At 36.8% G+C, this 12,855-nt stretch overlaps 1 long non-coding RNA gene across 1 annotated transcript; it reads left to right on the top strand.

Moving 5' to 3' along the window:
• Nucleotides 1–9,920: 9,920 nt before the first annotated feature.
• Nucleotides 9,921–11,111, top strand: LOC136217377 (uncharacterized). Its single transcript, XR_010683474.1, has 3 exons — nt 9,921–9,934; nt 10,022–10,162; nt 10,847–11,111. It is a non-coding gene; the product is annotated as an uncharacterized lncRNA (long non-coding RNA).
• Nucleotides 11,112–12,855: the final 1,744 nt, after the last annotated feature.

Raw genomic sequence — 12,855 nt, forward strand, 5'->3', positions numbered from 1 at the left:
AGAAACCCACTTTCACACTTCCGGTACCACAATTAAGCTCTCATGAAGCAAATGTGTCCATAGTCTCTTCTTCTACAAATGCAAAATCCAAAACAAAAAAGAGGAGAAGCGGTAAATGCTTTAACTGCGGTGATCTTAACCATTGGGTGGACAAATGCAAGAGGCCTAAGGGGTTTGCAACACAGCAATCGCGACCTAGTGCACAGGAAAATGTTGCATGGCACACTCCTATGGATCCATTCAGTGGGCCGCCGCAACCCTGGTACCCGGACACAGGAGCCACAAATCATATGACAGCTAATTCAAACCAGTTACAACAAATGCATCCCTACCCTGGGAATGATACGGTCCACTTTGGCAATGGGCAAGGTTTGAAAATCTCTCATCTTGGTCAATCTCATATCAATAATCTCAAAATTTCTGATATCTTGCTAGTACCAAAACTTACAAAGTCATTATTGTCTGTTCAGAAATTTACTCGTGATAATGCTTGTTTCTTTGAATTTTGGTCTAACCATTTTCTTGTGAAGGATCAAACTACTGGGGAAATCCTGTTACACAGTCCGAGTAAGGATGGGCTTTATGTGCTTTCACCCAACTTGAAAGAGGCGCTAGTCGGAGAGAAGGTTTCCTTTGAGCGGTGGCATGCACGACTTGGTCACTGTCAGAATCAAACAGTTAGTAGAATTTTAAAAGACAATAGTTTACTATCATCCGCACCTGCTAGTACTTGTTCCTTTTGTCCCTTAGGGAAATTATCTCAGTCTTCTTTACCTTCAATTGTTCGTTCTAGTACTTTTCACTTTGAAAATTTGCATTTGGATGTTTGGGGTCCTGCCCCTACTCTTTCTTTTAATGGACATCGTTATTTTTTGATTATCATTGATGAATTCACTCGCTTTAGCTGGTTATTTTGTCTCAAGAATAAAAGTGAAGTAGCTTTAACATTCCAAATTTTTTTTGCCATGATTAGAAATCAATATGATGCTAAAGTTAAAAACTTCTACTCCGATTTTGGGGGAGAATTTCAAAAACTTCAGCCTTTTCTCCATGAAAATGGAATTGTGCACAAAATTGCTTGTCCACACACACATGCTCAAAATGGCATAGCCGAACGAAAAATTAGACATGTTGTAGACACGTGTTTAACAATGCTTGCTAATGCCAATTTACCTCTAAAATTCTGGAATTATGCTATGATTCACAGCGTACGCATGATCAATATCCTTCCTACCAAAACACTTAGGAATCGCTCTCCCTTTTTTATGTTTTATCAAAGACAACCTGCTTACTCGTTCCTTCGAATATTTGGTAGTGGCATTTATCCGTTACTACGGCCTTATAACAAAAACAAGTTTGATTTTCGTTCCAAACTTTGTGTTTATCTTGGACCTTCATCCAATCATTCTGGCGAGTTATGTTTAGACATATCCACATGCAGAATTTACATCTGTAAATTTGTCAAACATGATGAAGGAGTCTTCCCGCCAGCTCAACCGGTCATCACGCCTCTCTCCACTAGCGCAGGGTTGGATGCGACGACATTAGAACTACCTTCCATTGTTGGACCGTATCCAGGTAATCCTCAAACTTTCATCCCTGTCTCTCTTCCATCCTCTTCTCCTCCACCTGTGCTACCTGTTCAGTCATCCGCGAATCCGACCAACGCGACTCACCAAACACATCAGTCCGCGTCGTTGGAACCGCAAGCCACAAATAGCGATGAGGCTGCAGCAATTAGCGAGACAAGTGACAATCTAAACTATGCCTATAGTGGCACGCAAGTTTGTGACATCACATTACGGGTTCCTCTTGTTGATCATAATCACCACAGCTCGCCAGCCCCCCTGTCCAGTACAGCGATAATGGTGACAGCCGACACTCGGCATGGTGCGGCACAAGAGCTATGCACCACTACGGCAACGATACCCACACCGAAAATCGAACCAGATACATCCAGACGTCATACAATGCAATTACGTCACTCAACACTGCACTCACGTGGCAGATTTGAAGCACTTCTAGTGTCACATGAAAATGGGGTGATTGATTCTACGTGTTTTAGCAAAGCACACAAATTACCAGAATGGCGGCAAGCCATGTCAGAGGAAATCAAAGCCCTTCTTGACAACGGAACTTGGAAATTTGTTCAACGACCCCAAGGAAGACATGTTATTACTTCTCGCTGGCTCTTTCGCACAAAACGAAAGTCGGATGGATCAATTGATCGATACAAAGCTCGGCTTGTGGCACGTGGATTCACTCAAAAATCGGGCATTGATTACAAAGAAACATTCAGTCTAGTAGTAAAAGCAACCACTATACGAACAGTTATGGCTATTGCTGCAGCAAACAGGTGGTTCATCAATCAGCTTGACGTCTCGAATGCATTTCTCCATGGAAACCTCACTGAAACAATTTACATGGAACAACCACAAGGGTTTCATGATCCAGATAAAGCTGATCATGTGTGTCTACTCCAGAAGAGTCTGTATGGGCTAAAGCAGGCTCCGCGGGAATGGTTCACTCGCCTACGAAATTTTCTAATTTCTCTTGGATTCCGCATGTCACTGGCTGATAACTCCCTATTTGTTCACCAAAATAGAAGACTTCAGACATACATCTTATGTTATGTGGATGACATCCTTATCACATGTAACTCACCGGCTCACATTGTTAGTGTAATCTCTTCAATTGAAACTGAATTTCCCATTCGCAATTTGGGACGTGCGGAATATTTCTTGGGCATTGAGATTCAGTATTCAAAAGATGGTATTCACCTGTGTCAAGCAAAATATGCAGCCGACATCCTTGATCGTGTAAACATGGCGGATGCCAAACCAATCACGACACCTATGAGTACCACTCCCACGTTGTCAAAAAGTCTTGGCACTCCGCTTGCATCAGGGGATGAATATCAGAGTGTTGTCGGTGCTCTTCAATATCTTCTTCTCACTCGACCTGACATTGCCTTCTCGGTCAACAAGCTATGTCAGTTCCTTCACTGTCCCACGGATGAACACTGGAAGAGTGTAAAGAGGGTGCTTTGGTATCTTCAGGGAACTCTTGAGTTTGGCATCCTTATGTCACCTAAACACATTTCGCATATGCATTGCTACTCGGACAGTGATTTGGGGGGGGGGGGGGGGGGGGTGCCCGGATGACAGACGATCAACTGGAGCTTTCTGTGTATACATTGGGAATAGCATTGTTTCCTGGAAAACGCGAAAACAACCCACCATTGCAAGATCGTCCACTGAAAGTGAGTACAAAGCAGTTGCAAATGCAACAGCGGAATTACTCTGGCTCAAATCATTGTTGAAAGATTTGGGATTTCACATACCACCCCCTGTACAATTATGGTGTGAAAAAGTAGGTGCGATTTATCTCACCTCAAATCCTGTGTTCCATGCTCGCACAAAACACATTGAGCTGGATTATGACTTTGTCCGTGAACAAGTCACAAATGGTTTTCTCAATGTCAGATTCATTCCTACTGATGATCAAGTAGCAAACATTTTAACCAAGCCGCTACCCAGTCTTCGCTTCACGCAGTTACACTCTCGACTGTTGGTTTCTCCGCGACATCGGCTTGAAGGGGGTGTTAGAGATAATATCTGTATTATCTCTACAGATAATTATCCTCACACTAAATAGAATTGTAGTCTGTACACAAGTCTATTTAGTGTGCAGAGATAAGATTCCATTATATCTAGGATTAAGTCTTAGAGTTGTATCTAAACTATAAAACTAATTAGGGTTCAGAAAACCTAATTAGTATACATTCATATGTCTGTCATATATATACATGTGATCAATACGAACCCTAATCAAGGGAATCATTATTCATTCAATTTATATCTCTCTCTCTCTAAGATTCGACCTCTCTCTCTCTCTAAACACCGAATCATCCAACATTCCGATCATCGGAAACATATTAGAAATGGGCATAAATCCACACCACTCCCTCACTAATCTCTCTAAAAAATTCGGACCTTTAATGACACTCAAATTAGGAACCATAACAACCATAGTCATATCTTCCCCTGAATTTGCCAAAGAAGCATTACAGAAACATGACCAAGCCCTATCTAGCCGAACCATCCCAAATTCTGCTCTTGCACATGACCACTACCTGTTTCAGATTAATGGAGGAGCCTCAGAAAAGTCATGACCATAGAATTATTCACATTGAAAAAGCTGGAATCAAGCCAGAATCTTCGTCAGAAAAAAGGGCAGGAGTTGTTAGGGTTTGTGGGAGAGAATTGCAAGATTGGTGAAGCTATTGATATTGGTCAAGCTGCTTTCACTACTGTGTTGAATCTGATATCGAACACCTTCTTTTCTATTGATTTAGGGAGTTATGATTCTGATTTATGTCTGCAGTTTTATGAGGCAGTTGTTGATATAATGGAAGAAGCAGGAAAGCCCAATGTTGCAGATTATTTTCCGTTGCTTCAGATGATGGATCCTCAAGGAATTCGGCGGCGGACGAAGCTTTGTTTTGATGTTTTGTTTGAGAAATTTGATGGAATTATCAGAAAGAGATTGCAATCTTCATCCACAGTAGTTGAGGAGAGGCAAGATCTACTTGATTTTCTTCTTAATATAAGCCAAGAAAATGATTCTGAATTGAGCCTTGTTGAGATAAAGCACTTGCTGCTATCTAGATGATACTTGACTGTCATCTAGCTGACTGAAACCACACGTGTTAGCTAGGTGACAGATACCACTTATGTTTCGATCAGCTATTATATATATTTAGCTTCCCGGTTTAGAATGGAATGGGGAAAGAAGTGTCTTCATCTTGTCCCATTTGTCACATATTTAAACATAAATTGATGGTATCTGTAGGATCTATTCATAGCGGGCATGGATACAACTTCAAAAACATTAGAATGGGGAATGGAAGAGTTACTTCGTAATCCCGAGAAACTTTTGAAACTCAAAAAAGAGCTTAAAGAAGTAGAAGGAGATATTCAAGAATCTGATATTAACAAGTTGCCTTATCTACAAGCAACGGTTAAAGAAATCTTTAGATTGCATCCGCCAGCTCCATTCTTGGTACCCCATAAAGCTGAATCCGACGTAGAGATTGGTGGGTTTAAGATACCAAAAAATGCACAGATACTTGTCAATGTATGGGCTATGGGAAGAGATGGAACTATATGGGAGAACCCGGATAGGTTCGAGCCAGAGAGATTTTTAGCAAGCAAAATTGATGTGAAGGGAAGCGATTTTGAGTTGATCCCATTTGGAGCGGGAAGAAGGATTTGTCCAGGTTTACCATTAGCGCATAGAATGTTGCATCTAATGTTGGCTTCTCTCGTCCACTCATTTAATTAGAAGTTATCACATAGCATTCAACCAAATGAATTGGATATGACTGAAAAGTTTGGCCTGTCACTTGCCAAAGCACAGCCTCTACTAGCTATTCCTTATTTCTAAGACTTGTGTTCTTTTCAATTTAATAATATTTATTGATTTTCTATTTATAACTTTTTTTGGATAAATAATTTATTAATCCCTGCATTTTTACTTAACACATTATTTAATCTTTGTATTTTAATAATACAATATTTGGTCCTTAACACTAACAAAAGTGCTTTTAGTAATGAGAAAATGTGTTATTAAAAGTCCAAATACCCTTATTAAAAACTTTTAATAAGTGGAAAAGTCCTATATAAACTCCTTGTTAAACATTGTCTTGTTAATTGTTTTTAATAGTGAAAATGAGTCCATTTATTATTAAACTTATAATAATGGGAAATCTACCATTATTAATAAATGTTTATAATAATTAAATATCCGCTTATTGAAAGTTATTAGAATAATACAAAAAAAAAACTTATTAACAACGAGTTTCGATGATTAAAAATCTGCTTATTACAAACTAATTATAATGATTAGAAAGCTTTACTAAAAATATATTATTAATATTAAACAAATCCCTTATTAAAACATATTTATAATGATAACTGAAATCCTAAATTCATCAAGCAAACTAGGAGCAAGAAACCCTAGAGGAATCAAAGTTAGAGGAAGTAAATGAAATATTCTTTCTAATTTCTAAGATAAACAATAAATTTGGATGTTCAAACGAGCTCTAGCGGGTGAAAGTGTTTCAAGAAGTACATGCTTCTACAGCTTCAAGTAATGCCTATTGGAGCTGATATGGCTGTTTGCATTGAGATGTAGTTGCACAGTTGAATTAGGGATTATGAGCAGCTCACGCAAATTAAGCAACAGTTTAGAAATTCTGAGAGGAAACAGTTTCAACTAGGATTTTGGTCTGAAATTTTGGAGCATTTAACGAAAATTTCCATTAGGGTTTTGATCTGATATTTTGGAAAGGAAACGAGGAGCTGGAAATGAAATTTGAGGAGGGAAACCTAATTAGTGTTTGGCGATAAAGACAAAACCTTTTATTAAGTGGCTTGTTTGTTACTATTCCAAATAAGGGGTTTTACTTTTTGCTATCAAAAAATTTAATGATGGGTTTATTTGTTACCATTACAACTTAAAATTATTAATATTTTTCTAATATAATTATTAGGCCTAATACACAAATAACCCCCTGAACTTGTCCAAATGTTGCAACTAGCCCCCCCAACTTTCAATTGTAACAAATTACCCCTCAAACTTGTCAAAACGTAAGACATAACCCCAACTTTCGAAATGAAAACGCAGTTGATGACCACGCGCTGCCACGTGGATTAGGTTGAAAAGTCAGACAATACATGTGGAGACACACGTGGAAATTGATGTAATTATTTATATAATGTAAAAATAATGCCTTTTTGATCCCCAATCCCTAACGAGACCCTTCGATTCTCCGTTCTTCTTCTCAATGGAAAATCCAAAACCGTAATCCCCAACCCTTAATCTCTTAATCCCTTGTGACTGCTTCAATTCTCTGTTCTTCTCTTAATCCCTAAGCCAAAACCCTAATTGATTTAATGAATCGAAATAGAGGGAAATTAACAATTCGAAGGAGGAGATCATCAGATGAGATTGAGGTGAATGAAGAAACTGCAACATATAATCAAGAGGTAAGCTTATTTTAATGCTTTAATGGTACAATGACAGGGCAAAAAGTTAGATTATTTTAAGCATTTGGCATTTTTGTGAATTTTGGTTAAAAGACAGGGCAAAAGTTCGAGTGTAGTATATTAGGGTTTTTAACTTTATGCTTTTGGTTGAGTATCTGAAAGTCATTGTCAATGTTTGCATTACTTTGTTGAGTATAGTATAGTATATATTTTTAGATTAGATTCCTTATTGTGATTTGAGCATTAAAATTCACCATGGAGGTAAATTAGTGATAGGCAATTCTGGAACTTGGCATTATGTTGATGGGTTGGTATATTTCAAGTCAAAGATAGATGCTGATAAGTTTGGGAAATTGGATATACTGTGGAGTCTTAGGGATTTAGGATATACAAATTGTGGCCCTATTTACTACTGTCCTAAAGATACATATAATTATATAGAATTAAGAGATGAAGTTAGTGTATTAAATATGTTAAAGGATAAAGACAAAAGTGCTTGGTTGGATGTTTATGTGGGTTGTTTGCCTGATGACTTTGTTAGAGATGCTGAGGTGGAATCTAGGGCCGAGCTGGAAGCGGTAGCTAACATGGTTATAAAAAGGACTCCATTGTATGCTGTTGCTGACTTTACTCCAAACAAAAATATCCAGCATTCATTTGAAGCAGCATATCTTTATGGTGGGAATGAGGGTGATGTAGAGGAGGTTGGGTCAGAAAGTGATAATGAGTCTAAAACTACTGATGATGAACTGTATGATGTGGAGATAGATGATGACAATGGAAGTGATAATGATGCAGAGGCTTTAGAAATAATGAAAAACGTATCAAGCTATAGGAAAGAGAGGTCAAGATGGAACAGACCTGCACATACAAGTGTAATTGAGTTAGGGGAGGTTGGTATAGACAAGGGATGAGAGAGTTATATCAAAGAGGGAAATAAGTATGCTGGTTTACTTGGAGGTGATGAAGACTATATAGGAAGCTCAGATCTGGATAGTTTTGCTTTAAGTGATGATCAGGAGGATGAGTTCGAACATAGACGTATGAGAAGGACTTTGAAAAAAGTGCATTATGATCCAGAATGTGAAGAACCTTTATGGGAACTGGGTATGGTATTTAAGAATGTTTATGAATTTAGAGAAGCAGCGGGAAAGTATGCAGTGAAGAGGGGCATAAAATTGGATTATGAAAAGAATGATTTCCATAGAGTAAGGGTGATTTGCTGTGAGAAATGCCCATGGCATATCTATGGGAGTTTGGAGAAGAAGACAAAGAATTTTGTTGTGAAGACATATTATCCGGTCCATAAATGCATGAAGACAAACAGAAACAGGCACTGCAATTCTCAGTTTATAGCTAACTATTTTAAGGAGAGAATTCTGGATCAGCAAAATATCAAGTTGTGGAAGTTGCAGGATTTGGTTAGAACCAAATTGAAGGTTCATGTTGGTAAACACAGTTGTAGAAGAGCAAAGATGATAGTACTTAACCAATTCATTGGTGATTACAAAGAAGAATATGCTAGGTTGTATGACTATAGAGATGAACTGTTGAGATCCAATCCAAGCAGCACTGTGGTTATTAATGTTGATAGGAGATTGGAACCTGAGAGACTAATTTTCAGGGGGTTTTATGTATGTTTTAGTGCTGTTAGGGAAGGGTTTAAAAGGGGATGCAGAAGATGTATTGGATTGGAACAGTTGATGCTGAAAGCAAGCATACATGGCGGTGGTTTCTGGAACAGTTGTTATCAGACTTGGAGCTTCAAAATGGTGCAGAGTACACTATCATTTCAGACATGCAGAAGGTATGTTATTATGTTGTTTGTTAGAATTTAGGATGCCTAGTAGTATGTTATGGTATTAATGTGATATGTTAAAATGATTTTTTGATTGTAGTATGTTATTAACATGTTAGTTGTTTATGATTGATATGTTATTGTATTAATGTAGGGTTTAGAGGCAACAATAAAGGAATTATTGCCACAAGCTGAGCATAGAATGTGTGCAAAGCATATTCTTGCCAATTGGGCAAAGAAATGGAGAGGGGTAGAAGCTAGGAATGCATTTTGGAGAGTGAGTAAGGCTACATTTGAAGCAGAACTTAAAGACAGATTGCAAGAGATGAGCCAATTGGGAACAGGGATTGTAAATGATCTTATTAATTATGAGAAGGAAAGATGGATGAGGACATACTTTTCCACAAGCACCAAGTGTGATTCTGTTGACAATAATATCTCAGAAACATTTAATGGATGGATATTGGGGGCAAGGCACAAGATGATCATAACAATGCTTGAGGAGATTAGGGTTGAGGTCATAGAAAGGAGAATGGCAATGGTTAAGTTTGCTGAGAAGTGGACAGCTGATATTTCACCTATGGCATTCTCAATTCTACAAACTAATGCCAACACAGCAATGAACTGCCAAATAGTATGGAATGGAGATGCTGGTTTTGAGGTGACAGAAGGTCAGTACAGACATGTGGTGGATTTGAAGTTGTTGACCTGTTCATGTAGAGCTTGGGCTCTCAAAGGAATCCGCTGCCTACATGCAATTGCAGCTATGACTAAAGTTAACTACGAGCATATCAATTATGTGAGCCATTGGTATCATAAGCAGACTTACCTACAAGCATATGGAAGCTTCATACAGCCTGTACTCAATATGAAGATGTGGCCTCCTAGTTCACATCCCGCAATCCAACCACCAGAAGTAAAACCATTGCCAGGAAGGCCAAAGAAGAACAGGAGGAAGTCTAGAGATGAAGTAAAAAAAATTGGAAAGTTGTCAAAAAGAGGTGTGCACATGACCTGTTCATATTGTAAAGGTTCAAATCACAACAAGAAAGGCTGCTTAGCAAGGAAGAATGATTTAAGACAGGTTTTTTGTACTCATTTTGTATTTTTATTATTGCTGGTAATAGCATTTAGGGATGTTATGTAAATGGGATTTTTATTTTCTGTGCAGGGTATTTCAAGGGAAAGAATACCTGAAACTGAATCTCAACATCAAGAAGAGCCAGCAAGAAAAAGAAAGTATAGTGCATCACAGGCCAGTAACAACAATTCAATTCATGGGAGAAAGCAAAATGCATCACAACCACAAGAGGTAATTTTAAGTTTAAGTTGTGCAATGGAGAGATTTTTAGACTATTTCTCAATAAATTAATGATACTGATGCTGTTCTCAATAAATTAATGATACTGATGCATCCATTCATTTCGTTTAAAGAAAGTCTATATTGATATTGATGATACTGATGTTGTTCCAAACATGTGAAAAAAGAAAGAAAGAAAGTCTATATTGATGATGATGATACCAATTTTAACATGTGAAAAAGGAAAGAAAGAAAGTCTATATTGATATTGATGATACTGATGCTGTGGTATAGAAAGTATAAACCTTGATCTGTTTATCCCATTTCCATAATATCCTCTTTCCATAATATCCCCTTCCCTAATCATCCCATTTCCATAATTATCTCATTTCCTAATTATCCCATTTCCTGATTGATATTGATTGATTGATTTATTTGATTTACATTGTTTGTTCTTTAGACTACTTTCAAATTGATTTTTTTTGGGTTGGGGGCTGAAATGGATGTTATGCCTAAATTATTACTAGGTACCAAGAACCTCTAAGAAAAAGAATGCAAAATATGGATATGGAGTTTTTATATCAGAGAAAACTAGATATACAGTTCAATAGGTATAATAATGAAAAGTCCATATTCATTATTACAGTGTGTTTACAGGTTTTTATAGTATTCATGATCTTATGTTATTTACTGCAGTGAAAGTTCTGCACACATTACAGGGGATATTGGATTTGGACCTACTAAGGTTAAATCCAAGGGAAAAGGCCATATGTTACCTAATGAGCTCCAAGAAGAGAGGGTGCTGAGAAGCAGGGGAGTAGGAGAAGGGTGTACAAGGAGTTCTCCCGCATATGGCCTCAAATTTAAGAGGGCCTAATTTTTTTTATTATACAAATCTAAACAAATTATTGTTATTAATTATTATTTGAAAAATTAAATGAATGTTAATTTATCTAGAAAATTAACGCTCTAAGAGTCTTAAGAGGCCCAATTTTATTATTATTATTATAAAATATCTAATTTAATTATTTTTATTATATTTATTATGTTAAAATTCAAGTTAAACGTATTTTGGTGTTTCATTTTGTAGAAACATTATATGAAAACATTAATTTTTTTAATGAACATTGTCCAATTTTCCATTTAGCACAGGCCCCAAAAATGTTTAAGACGGCCCTGCTGAGAAGGGCTATGTATGAAAGCAGGAGGATGCATACCACTTAAAATGGGGTTCTAGCTCTCCATCATACCACTTAAAATATCCACAACTTGGCTCTTTCCTCTGAAGAAAAATAGACATAATTCATCATGAATGCATTTACTTTGTTTTATTCAACAAAAACAGTAATCATCATGTAAATGCATCATATTTAAGATTTGAAATTTTTTTACCCCGTAATTGAAGCAACCGTAGAAACGTCTCCCCGGATTCGTATCACGCCACGAAATCTTCAATGGAGCTATTTCTCCACATAAACACCTTTTCACTGTCATAGTGTCACAAAACTTGGAATTGAGAAATCACTCGAAAAAGAACAGGAAGAACAAAAAGAAGAAAAAGAAAAAGACCAGTGCTTCCTATCCTATTCACCCGCCATACGTGCCTGGAAGAGAAAATACTATAATGTTAATGTGAAGGAATCAATGACTGCCTATTCTTTGCTTCAGATTCCATTCATGAAAACAATTATTTGCCCCATAGAAACCAGAGGAATAAGATGGAGGAGAATGGAGGACGGAGGATTTGGGATTTTTTTACGGTTTGAAGATAGATTGAAGAATTAGGGATTTGTTTATTTAAATATTGATTTTTTTTTGTTCCAAACATCTTATTATCACGCTTCACGCGCCTTGTAGGGTTTGTGTTTCACTTGTTTGTCCATGTCAGCAATTTGGGGTTATGCCTTACGTTTTGACAAGTTTGAGGGGTAATTTGTTACAATTGAAAGTTGAGGGGGCTAGTTGCAACATTTAGACAAGTTCAGGGGGTTATTTGTGTATTAGGCCTAATTATTAAGAGTTTTACTTTTGCTATCAAAACTTTTTAATACGTGATTTATTTTTACTATTACAATTAATAAGTATTTATTTTTTAATATAATTATTAAGGGGTTTTAATTTTACTAAAGAAATAAAAATAAAAATATTTTAATTTAGAGTGAATTAATAGGGGAAAATTTTAGTAAAATTTAACAAAAAGGAAGTGTTTTGCTAATAAATAGTATATTATGAAGAATATACTTTTAATGTTTAAAAAAAGAATATGCTTTTAATGTTTAGAACTCTTCAGAAGGAGTTGGAAGCTGTGCTTAGACAAGAAGAGTTACTTTGGTTTCAAAAATCTAGGAAAGCCTGGATTAAAGATGGAGATCGCAATACCAGGTATTTTCATCTATCTACTGTTATTAGAAGACAGAATAATAGGATTGATGCTATTAAAGATCCGAATGGAGGTTGAGTTTATGAGGATGAGGACATTCGTCACTTGGCCCTTAAATTCTATAAAGAGCTATTTAAAGAGGACCTTGTGGTTCTGGATAAAGCTTTGTCTGTTTCTTCTTTTCCCGTTTTGGGAGATGATAAAATTCTAGAAGCTTTCCATCCTATTACCCAGAAAGAGATTGATCAGGCTATCTTTAATATTGGGGCTACTAAAGCTCCTGGAATTGATGGTATGCCTGCTGGTTTTTATCATAAACCTTGGA

The sequence above is a fragment of the Euphorbia lathyris genome, chromosome 2 (genome assembly GCF_963576675.1).
Source record: "Euphorbia lathyris chromosome 2, ddEupLath1.1, whole genome shotgun sequence".
Classification (NCBI taxonomy): Eukaryota; Viridiplantae; Streptophyta; class Magnoliopsida; order Malpighiales; family Euphorbiaceae; genus Euphorbia; species Euphorbia lathyris.